General features: G+C 42.4%; 1 protein-coding gene across 2 annotated transcripts in view; it reads right to left on the reverse strand.

The window, feature by feature from the left end:
• The window catches only part of NPVF (neuropeptide VF precursor), a 69,088-nt gene extending 60,343 nt beyond the window's left edge, over positions 1 to 8,745 (reverse strand). Inside the window, exons 1-2 of one of the 2 annotated variants that reach the window (XR_010610346.1) lie at positions 8,408 to 8,745; positions 3,172 to 3,848 (exon numbers count right to left, since the gene is read on the reverse strand). The gene's annotated coding sequence lies outside the window, so the exon portion shown is untranslated. Of the gene's footprint in view, positions 1 to 3,171; positions 3,849 to 8,407 lie in introns of those variants that run through there. The other variant, XM_065669193.1, reaches the window with a different exon arrangement.
• Between the last annotated feature and the right edge of the window lie 367 nt (positions 8,746 to 9,112).

The raw sequence follows: 9,112 nt of genomic DNA on the forward strand, positions 1-9,112 counted from the left end.
AGTCACTTCATCAGACATTAGGCTTTGAATATTGCACTTTAATTTGGCTGAGTAGTGGCTCTCTGTTGCCCTCAGAGGGCAATTTATCCTATCAGTGCTAAGGGCCTGCATTTCCAGAACATGTCATCTCCTTATCTGTGGGTAACTCACCTTCTGCAGATGCCTTGACAATGGATCGTGCCTGGCTTATACTTGCACACTAGACTCCTAGGTGCTCATGGCTGGGATCAGAGGTATCATGCCAGGGACCAAGTTTGATCCAAGACACTCCAGGGCAAAGTGGTTTGGTTATGAGAAATTAAATCTGGTACAAAGCTATGTGAGTCTGTACTAGTACAGCTGAGAGCAGACCATTCTCATAGTCTGCAGATTACAGTCATGGGGGCACTTTGGCAATTATTTTTATCTCACATCTACAGAAAGCTAGGAGCAACTGTGTTAAATAAGTGAAAATAGTGCGAGGGAGCTCAGGGATCAGTGAAAGCTGGGAGCTTCCTGTGCTTGGAGCAGCATTACTGGCACCTGCAGCCCATGGGCAGAGCTGCCCAGGCAGCACCACGGGCAGAGGGACATCTGCCCTTTCGTCCTTCAAACCCAGAAACACGGTACTGTGTTTGAGCAGTTCTGCCGAAAATAAGGGGTAAACACAATCATACAGCCACAGCTGGTGCCTCTCTCCTCCTCTCCCACATGCTGCTGTTGCTATGGCAGCAGTCATCAGTTGGAGGATGCTCTGGAGGCCCTCCTCCTCCTCCTTGCCTGCTGTTCCCACTGCCCCAGCATCATCATGCTGGTCCCATGGAGGAATCATTGGCAGGTTCCTTCATTGCCTTCTCTGAGGCACTTGGTCTCCCCTCACCTGGGAGCCTCTGCAGTGGCATGTCTGTTTTGCTGACCATTGGCAGCAGAACACAACAACGGAACAATGGCCTGCTTGTACTGCACCAGGAGCAGAGATACTTCCCCACCTCTTGGTACAGACCGGTGTGTGTCATTGCTAAACAAGTTCTTGGACTTTGCATGTATGAGAGTGTTTGGCAGGGTGACAGATTTCTTTGACTCTTTCAGCTGCAGAGAACAAGTTTTCTCTCTCCCAGTGTGACACTGTTGAAATCTGCCTGCCTTTGCCCATTTTTGTGCCTTCATCAGGCAGTGGGAGTCAGTAAGGGTTGCACACTTAATTCTCCCAGTTCCCCCTCAAGAGTGAACTGATTTCTGTTTGAATTGCTACGCTGTACTACTGAATCTGGGAGCTCTGACAACTTGCAAACACCAATAGGCACATAGAGGAAATATTTTGATGGGGTTTTGTTTGGAGAATTCAGAGTATGTGGGATGGATGGATCTTGTGGACCAGCCAACCAATGCCCTGCTTTATGTTAAGGAAGGCAAAACAAATTATGTTCAGGCTATTTCTGCAATTCGCTTCCAACTTTTCTCACTTCTTTTTACTTCTTTTCACTTCTTTTCTAACCAGCTGAAAGCCCAGATCAGACCTAAGTATAAGTTTAAAGCAGGTTTATGGTTGTGGTTACCCAGGGCCTTGAGGTGGTGTTGTGGCAGGCAAACATGCCAGTGTAGTTGTCTTCTTACCCCCTTATAAAATGGGTTGCTCTCATGCATAGGAGATGAGAAAAGGGTGACCTAAAAGTCCTGATGGCAGCTGCACAGCAACAGAGGATTTCTCCATACAGGAGAAATTCTCCGACTTCTTTTCTTCTTGTTCTGTATTTGTTCCCTCTCTGCCCCCATGAAAATTTCCTGCATTGATTAAAAAACAGTAATTCTAGCAGTTGACATTATAAACTTCGACTTCATTTAAAATAAAAGTAAAAAAACAACTTTGAAAAATATTTTCCTCTTTGAATCCATACTAAAGCTAAACTGCCCATTCTCTGGGAAATTCAGACCCCCCAAAAACCTCAAACAACTTACAAAATTCCCCTCAGCAGGGATTTTCTTAAAGGAAACAATTATAAAACTATCAAAAATGTCTCACTTCAAGGCTTTCAGAAGGAAATGTCAGTGGGGGAGCCCAGTCTCTGATATCCAGGAGGCACCCCTTCCCCTGCTTCCTACTGTGGGACCCAGTCCTGCCCTTGGACTGCAGCAGCCTTACAAGCCCTAGTCGATGATCGGCAGCCACAAGAGCTTTTGAGCTTATGGTACCCACCTGGGAAACCTGAAGCTTTTTCAGCCCCCAGGATTTTGATGATTGCTGAGTTTAGCAGAGAGAGGAGGGGAGAGGGTTTGTGGGTAGGAAAGCAGACGGTGCTCTGCTGGAGCTCCTGCAAGGTGAGTGAAAACCACCATCCCTTTTCCTGAACAGGCAATTTTCAATGGAAAATTGCTTCTGTCAGAATTTTTCTGCCCAGCCTGTGGGCTTTTAGTGCTGGTTCTTCATGCCCCTACCCTTCCCTAAGGACCTGCCATCCTGGCCAGCCTAAGAGTCCTGTGGACAGCCGGGTCTCCCATCTGGAGGACCCACTGCACTGCAGAAGGCTGGGAAAGCAATCTTTCAGGTAGAAATGGGGCAAGAAGCTGAGCACTTTCTAATGGGAAGTGGGAGCCTGGGGTTATCGAATACTTATCCTGCAGCACCCAGGAGTCACTGTGCTAGGATTTCCAGCTAAAGTATTTATTGCAGTAGGATTTCCAGCTAAAGTAATGGAAGGGATTTTGCTCAAATGTTCCTTTTTCTCTCCTTTTTTTTTTTTATTTTTTTATTTTGAATGGCAAAAACGTTTAAATTCTGGAGTCATTAGTGGGGTTTATTTTCCAAATCCATCTTTGTCTCAAGGGAAGGGAGATTTTTTTCATTACTATTTTCATGGAGCTGAGAACTGGATTGTCAAAAAGAAAAACTGAACTTTTTTGATTAAAATTGGCTTAAAATGACCACGTTGAGGTGGACTGGACACAGCTTTTACAAAAACCAGGTAGTGAATCTTTAAAGAAAACCTTTGTGTTTGCTGCTGCCAAGTTTGTATCTTAATAATATAGTTTCGCATTAAGCTCAATAGGACTTAGATGTTATCTGTACTGAGATTTCTGCAGCCAGCTTCAAACTGAAATAGACCGTATTGGTGCAAGTCATACTTAGCATTAACACATTTTTTTCTTGCTGGCCACTCCATTAGTGCTGCTACATCAATTTAGTAAAGAATGCGCTGCAAGCAAATCATCATTTAATAGGAAACCCAGAAATATTCAGAGATGGCTTAAACCAGAAACTTTTATTGTTGCTGCTGACAGTCATCTTTAAAGGGAAAGAGGCTGCATAATGGAATGCCTGTGATCACTTGGTGTTGTGCTGCAGTTCTCATGATAGGGTTTGAACTCCTGAGCCATGTCCAGAAAATCTTCCAGCAGTTCCAGTCTGCACTGTTCTGCATCTCATGCTGCATGCTGTTAAAGGGTGTTCTAACCCCAGAAATGGAAATGTTGATAGTGACCCCAATGGTGCTGGTACATCCCGCGCCTCTGTCAGGCAGGAGCAATTGGTTGAAGGAATTATTCTGAATGTTCCTAATGTACTCCATGTTTTGTGGACGTGCTGTGTTAGAAAGTATTATTAAAACTTGGAAGTCCTAAAGCACATGTTCTCATGATACTACTCAAACCAAAGAATAATCCATTTCAAGTGGTGTTTATAATTCTGAAACAGAAGTGCCATTGACATTATCATTAGAACACTTCCTGCAATACTTCTGCTCTGGAGGGGAAAAAGGGGAAAAGCAGTCCAGCATAGTATAGATACTTAAGGAATTTCCTGCTCCTTTATCAGCCATCTTGAACTGCCAGTTTAGATCTGACTGGGGAAGAAGAATTGGAATAGGTCAGATCACCTGGGAATAAAAAGGAAAAGACTTCTATTAGCCTAGCAAAAAGCAAAATCATCACCTCAAAGAAAGGAAACCTACTCATAAAGTCACAGCTAAGGCACGAGTGCTTGTGCACAAGTGTGGAAGCAGAAGAGGTCTCAGAAGAATTACCCAAGGGTGAAAGAAATAAGTATATGAGGTATTAACATGAAATCTCTTCTGGACCAGCCTTTCAAGCAGCCGCATTTTAAAATAATCATTGATAAAACATGGCTTATAAAATTTAGCTCTTCTGCATGTGAACACAATTTTAAGACCTGATTTATTCTGTTTGTTTAATTTTGTTGCATTAATTGGTTGCTAATAGTCTGCTAAAGCTAATAATAAGTCACTTGATGAGAATAAAGTATATTTTCGGACCTGTAAACTGTTAGACATCATTCAGTCACTAAGAGCAAGTCAACCTAAGCAGATTACACTGGAGTATTGAACATTCAGGTGTTTGAGACCAAAGCCTGGTAATAACATTACTCTGCATAACAAGTAAGCCTTTTGCAGGAATCCAGTCAGATATTTTAAAAGGAGCAATGGCGATGAGGTGGGAGATCAGCCAGGTAAGGGGAAAATGGGAGTTAGTACAAATGTTTAATTTCTCACCTGAAATGTCTCGCTCTGATGATGCTGAACAACCCTGGACATGGCAAAAGTTCTGTTCTGAGCCCCTGAACTGTGATTTAGGTTTTAGACATTACCATTAATTATTGAAACTCAGAAGGCTGCAAAAAACATCTTGATTCATTGGCAAACTGACAAACATATGGTGTGTTTTGCAAACCTCTAGGTTTCTGTTCAGAAGAGGAGAACATTAATTGCATACAAATTCTACTGGGAGTTCTGAAACCAGCCGTCGTTAACATTGTTAGACATCGTATCTGGGAAGCTCAGTGAATTCTTAAAATCTGAGTTAAAAATTCAGAGCTCTTGTAAAACTTTTAAGAAGGAAAGTGCTGAAGTGTAATAAATTCAAAGAAAGACAAAAAAGTATCTGATGCTCTTTGATATCTGGCGCTGGTGTAGCAACAGCTTTGCTTGTTGATTGATAGTCTGGAGGGTAGGTTAATATTTGTCTTGGTAGGTTAATATTTGTCAGCACTTGGAAACTGGCATCAGAATCTGTTCTGTGTTGCCTGTGGCCTCTTACCAATTCTGCTTTGGCTATCTGATTGCCCATTTGACATCTGAAATCCCATGGATATCAAAACTTCAAGTCTAGATTCACTGAACACAGAGTTTAATCAACATTGGCAATGGGCCTTAGATGAAGGAGATTGTGCTGTGATTATTGACTCAATCCAGAAAACCTCACCAGAAAACACTGCAACACATCCTGTATAAAATAAATTACCCTCTTTTCATCTAGGTTGTGATGTGGCAGCTGTTCTTCACCTGGTGAATAAGCATGCTGTCCATGAGGATGGGTACATAGATATTACACAACAGATAGACATGGAGGGAGAAGATCAGATGGGCTGTTTTGGCGAAGGGCTGTAGGATCACCATGCCTGGTTTGCTGCACTTGCATAAAAGAAGCTGGTAGAGTCCCCATCACAGCCCACAACTTGCAGGATGTCTATTCTCTTGTGGCACAATTTCAAAATCTGGAGTGATGGGGGTTGTGAGGTCCCTGACGTAAAGGAAGGTCCAGCTGAGTGGCCGGTGAGTTTGTCCTGTAGCCCCAGCATGCAGAGCAGAGAGAAGCTCTGCATAGGAAGTCTCTGGGACACGGCAAAGAAAAATCCTGGGCCATGCGGTGACACAAAAGACCTGTCCTATTTACCAGGTCATTCCCCCACATTGATTTGTGTTATTACTTTCCCACTTTTAAATGCCTCCACTGACTCCTCTCTTTCAAAAGGTTTAAATTCCTCATCTTTTTGCAACTTGTGCATAGCCCCAACAATTTCCCTGTTAAGGGCTATCATTGCTCTATGCAAGCCTCGTATTTCAGTGCCAAGTGGTCAAACTCCAGAAGCAAAGCAAATTTCATTGTACTTATGTATGCACCCTCGAGAACACTCCTACAGCAGTCTTTGAAGCTGTGACTGCTGGTGGATTTCCTTGTTTTTGTCTTCCATCTCACAGTCTTTATGTGTGTAAAATAGTTTAAAACTGAGCCCCAGTGTGCTTATAAAATGCCAGGTCATTGACAATAGTGGCACTCATTTGCTGTGGCTAATTTAGTACTAATAAGCAGAAACTGTTCTGTGGGGATTCTTCTACATGGAACATAAACTCCCTTTTCCCTCACTTAAGAACACTTTCCTATAAAATGATTGCAACCTAATAGTTTTCTTCCTCATTTTAGTAACCAGTCTCAGTCTATATTAGTGCTATTTCCCCCAGCAGCTTTCCCTATAAGCTCTATTTCAAGGCACCAAATCAATGATTACATGGCATGCAGTCCACTGAACTGTCCATCCTGGGAACCCAGCACATAATACAGCCCCTAATATCCTAGTGCCGCAGTAAAAGTAGAATTCACTGCAAAAGGCTAAATTCAATGCTCAGACCCTTGGGATTTTAGTTTTCTTTCTTCTCATCCAGATCTCTCAAAGCAGGTAGGACATCATCTCAGGTGCCTCTCAGAAATGCCAAGTCTGCACATGGGTTTCCTGACCCTCTGCAAATGCCATAGCAGCAGCGACAGGAGGTTTCATACCCTCCTGAAGTCATTATTCACTTCAGCACTGAAGACCACGCTCTGCACATATTAATCACACTGATCACTGCATCTCTTTTCCTGTTTTATCTTGTCCTGTCCCTATATCCAATTGATTTCCCAAATTCATGCTTCTTTTGCTTTGTTCTCCTTTCTCCCTGTGGTTCTGATGCTCATATAGTAAATTGCTCTTGCATCCACAGGATCCATTTCTCTGAATCTCTTTCAAGAAAGCCCTCTGTGATTATTCCTACACTGATTTGCTGAAATCCATAATAAAATAACCTAAACAAACCCCAAACACTTATAAATGAATGCAATTCATTCCGTACCTCTTTGTGATACCCTGTTTGCAGAAGATATTACCTTCTTCTCTGAGCAAGTCGTGTGGCTGGTGCAATTTCATATATGCTGTTGGTACAACTTCATATGTATTGTTGATACTGTATGTATTTTCACCAACTGCTGATCAGATCTCCCTGATCACGTATTGTGTATATGTGAAACCTCAGCACAGTGGGGCTAGAACCTCTGGTTTAGTGGAATTATTACTAATAATCCAGTGCAAAGCTTTCCAGCAATGAAGTTACTTTGTCTGATCTCTCTTTTACAGCATAGCTGGGGTCTCTTCTCTACTTATGCTCTAGGAAAAGAACTATATCATTCCCTGATAAAATGACTCTTGTAATTTTATACCCAATAAATTGACTGTGTGACATCATTAACTTCCCGCACATTCTGTGTGGCCATAAATAACCGCCACTTCCACATGGAAAATGGAGGAAGCACCATCTTTCAGGCAGGGCATGCGTTGCTATGAACCAAAAAAAGGACTTATTAATTTTATATTAATTAAGCTAGCATTTTAACAATAACATCGTTGTCCTTATGTTTTCCTCAGCAGTAATCAGATTCCTTCATTGTGATAAACTGCCCAGCCTTCAGCCTCATAGCTTACTCACTTGGGAATTGAATTATTGCTTCATAAAACAGAGGGTTGATTATATAATCACTTAATTAAATGTTGTACTCAGTCATTGCCAAGCTATTCCTGAAATGCATTTGGCATCTATACTTGCTAGGCAAATTTAAACATTGGAAGAGTTATTTTTTTCAGATGTGCTTCTTTAAAGGTTATTATTTCCAGGGTTCCTTTGTCTGTGTGGTCTGGTTGTTTTCCACGTGTCAAGCTCACTCTTAATCACAAAGGAGATGAAATGCTCTTTGTGTTCCTATCTGACTTGCAGATTGCAGTCAGATTCTTGCCGTTACCATTTTGGAAGCATTTTTCTTGCTTTTGCTTGCAAAAGCACTCAGAGGTGAAGCCCCCAGTCACCTCTTCAGTAACTCAGTTCTGAGCAAATACTCAGCACCTCACCTGTGACCACTGAAATTACTGTAATGAGCTGTGCATCACACCTTAGAAAGATAAAAAATCCAGCATTAGCAACAGCCCCACTGCAGACAAGCAGGAAGGATTTCACTGAGCTTAAACCAACATGCTGGGCTGCTGTGTATAAGAGAAATCCTTTCGTTCTGCTGTGCCCAGCCAGCACTCAGACCTGGCTCTGTATGTGACTTTACAGTTCCTAAGGAAGAAATACCAATGCCAACATACTTTCATAAGGTACAGTCCAGCTGATGAACATCCCAAGACCAAAGGGGACATCACATGTGCCCTTGTCAGCTCCTGGAGTCTTGCCCAGAGCTTTACCCCAGCAGCCTATGTGGTTTCACTCTTCAGGGACTCAGTGTCAGCAAGGGTAAGTAGAACACTGGCCATGAGACTATACTTCTAAATTACATGAACACTCACAGACTAAGAAGTGAAAGGCAAATTTGTGAGGAAAAAAACTGAACATACTTGTATCTGGAACTTCTCGAGTTTCCTTTCTCAGCCTGTAGATCTCTTCAAGCCTTAGATGATAGGTGCAGTGCAGAGTTCACTGACAGTCTGTATTTCCATCTTCCTGTCTGCTCCTGCCTCTCTCACACTGCCCCTAACATTTCAGCATGGTTTCATCACAGATTAGTGGACATCACAGGACAGTGGACAAGGAAAGACACTGGCTACCAATATTTCTTGCAGAAAAGTCCCGTAGTCTTACCAGGATCAGTTCAGTTGTTCAGTTTTCCTAAGACTTATCCCTAAACACAGCTGTCAGTTCTTTCTCTCATATCAGGAGAGAGAAAATGCTCAACTTGTTAATGTTCGTAAGAGTTTCTGCTTTGTCCTTTTCCAGCTTGGGTTCTGCCCTGTGTTGCCTGTGGGTTGAACAGCACAAACCAGGCAATCTTATTTATTTTCTTCATCACCATCCCACTTCTGTGTGTTTAACTCCAGGGTCTGACTCAGTCTCCTTTCAGCTTTAATGGGACTTTTTCTGTTAACATACACTGGAGCAAGACCCCATCAGTGCAAAGAAATAGGGCAGAAAACGCAGGCTGACTTCAGCTTCGTTTTACAAGTATTAAAAGTGAATGCAAGAACCTTTGTTCTCTCTGTTCCCATCCCTCTCAGAAATAGGGATCTCTAGGACAGGAAGGCAGTAATGTCATTTATTCTGAA

The sequence above is a fragment of the Lathamus discolor genome, chromosome 2 (genome assembly GCF_037157495.1).
Source record: "Lathamus discolor isolate bLatDis1 chromosome 2, bLatDis1.hap1, whole genome shotgun sequence".
NCBI classification, from domain to species: Eukaryota; Metazoa; Chordata; class Aves; order Psittaciformes; family Psittacidae; genus Lathamus; species Lathamus discolor.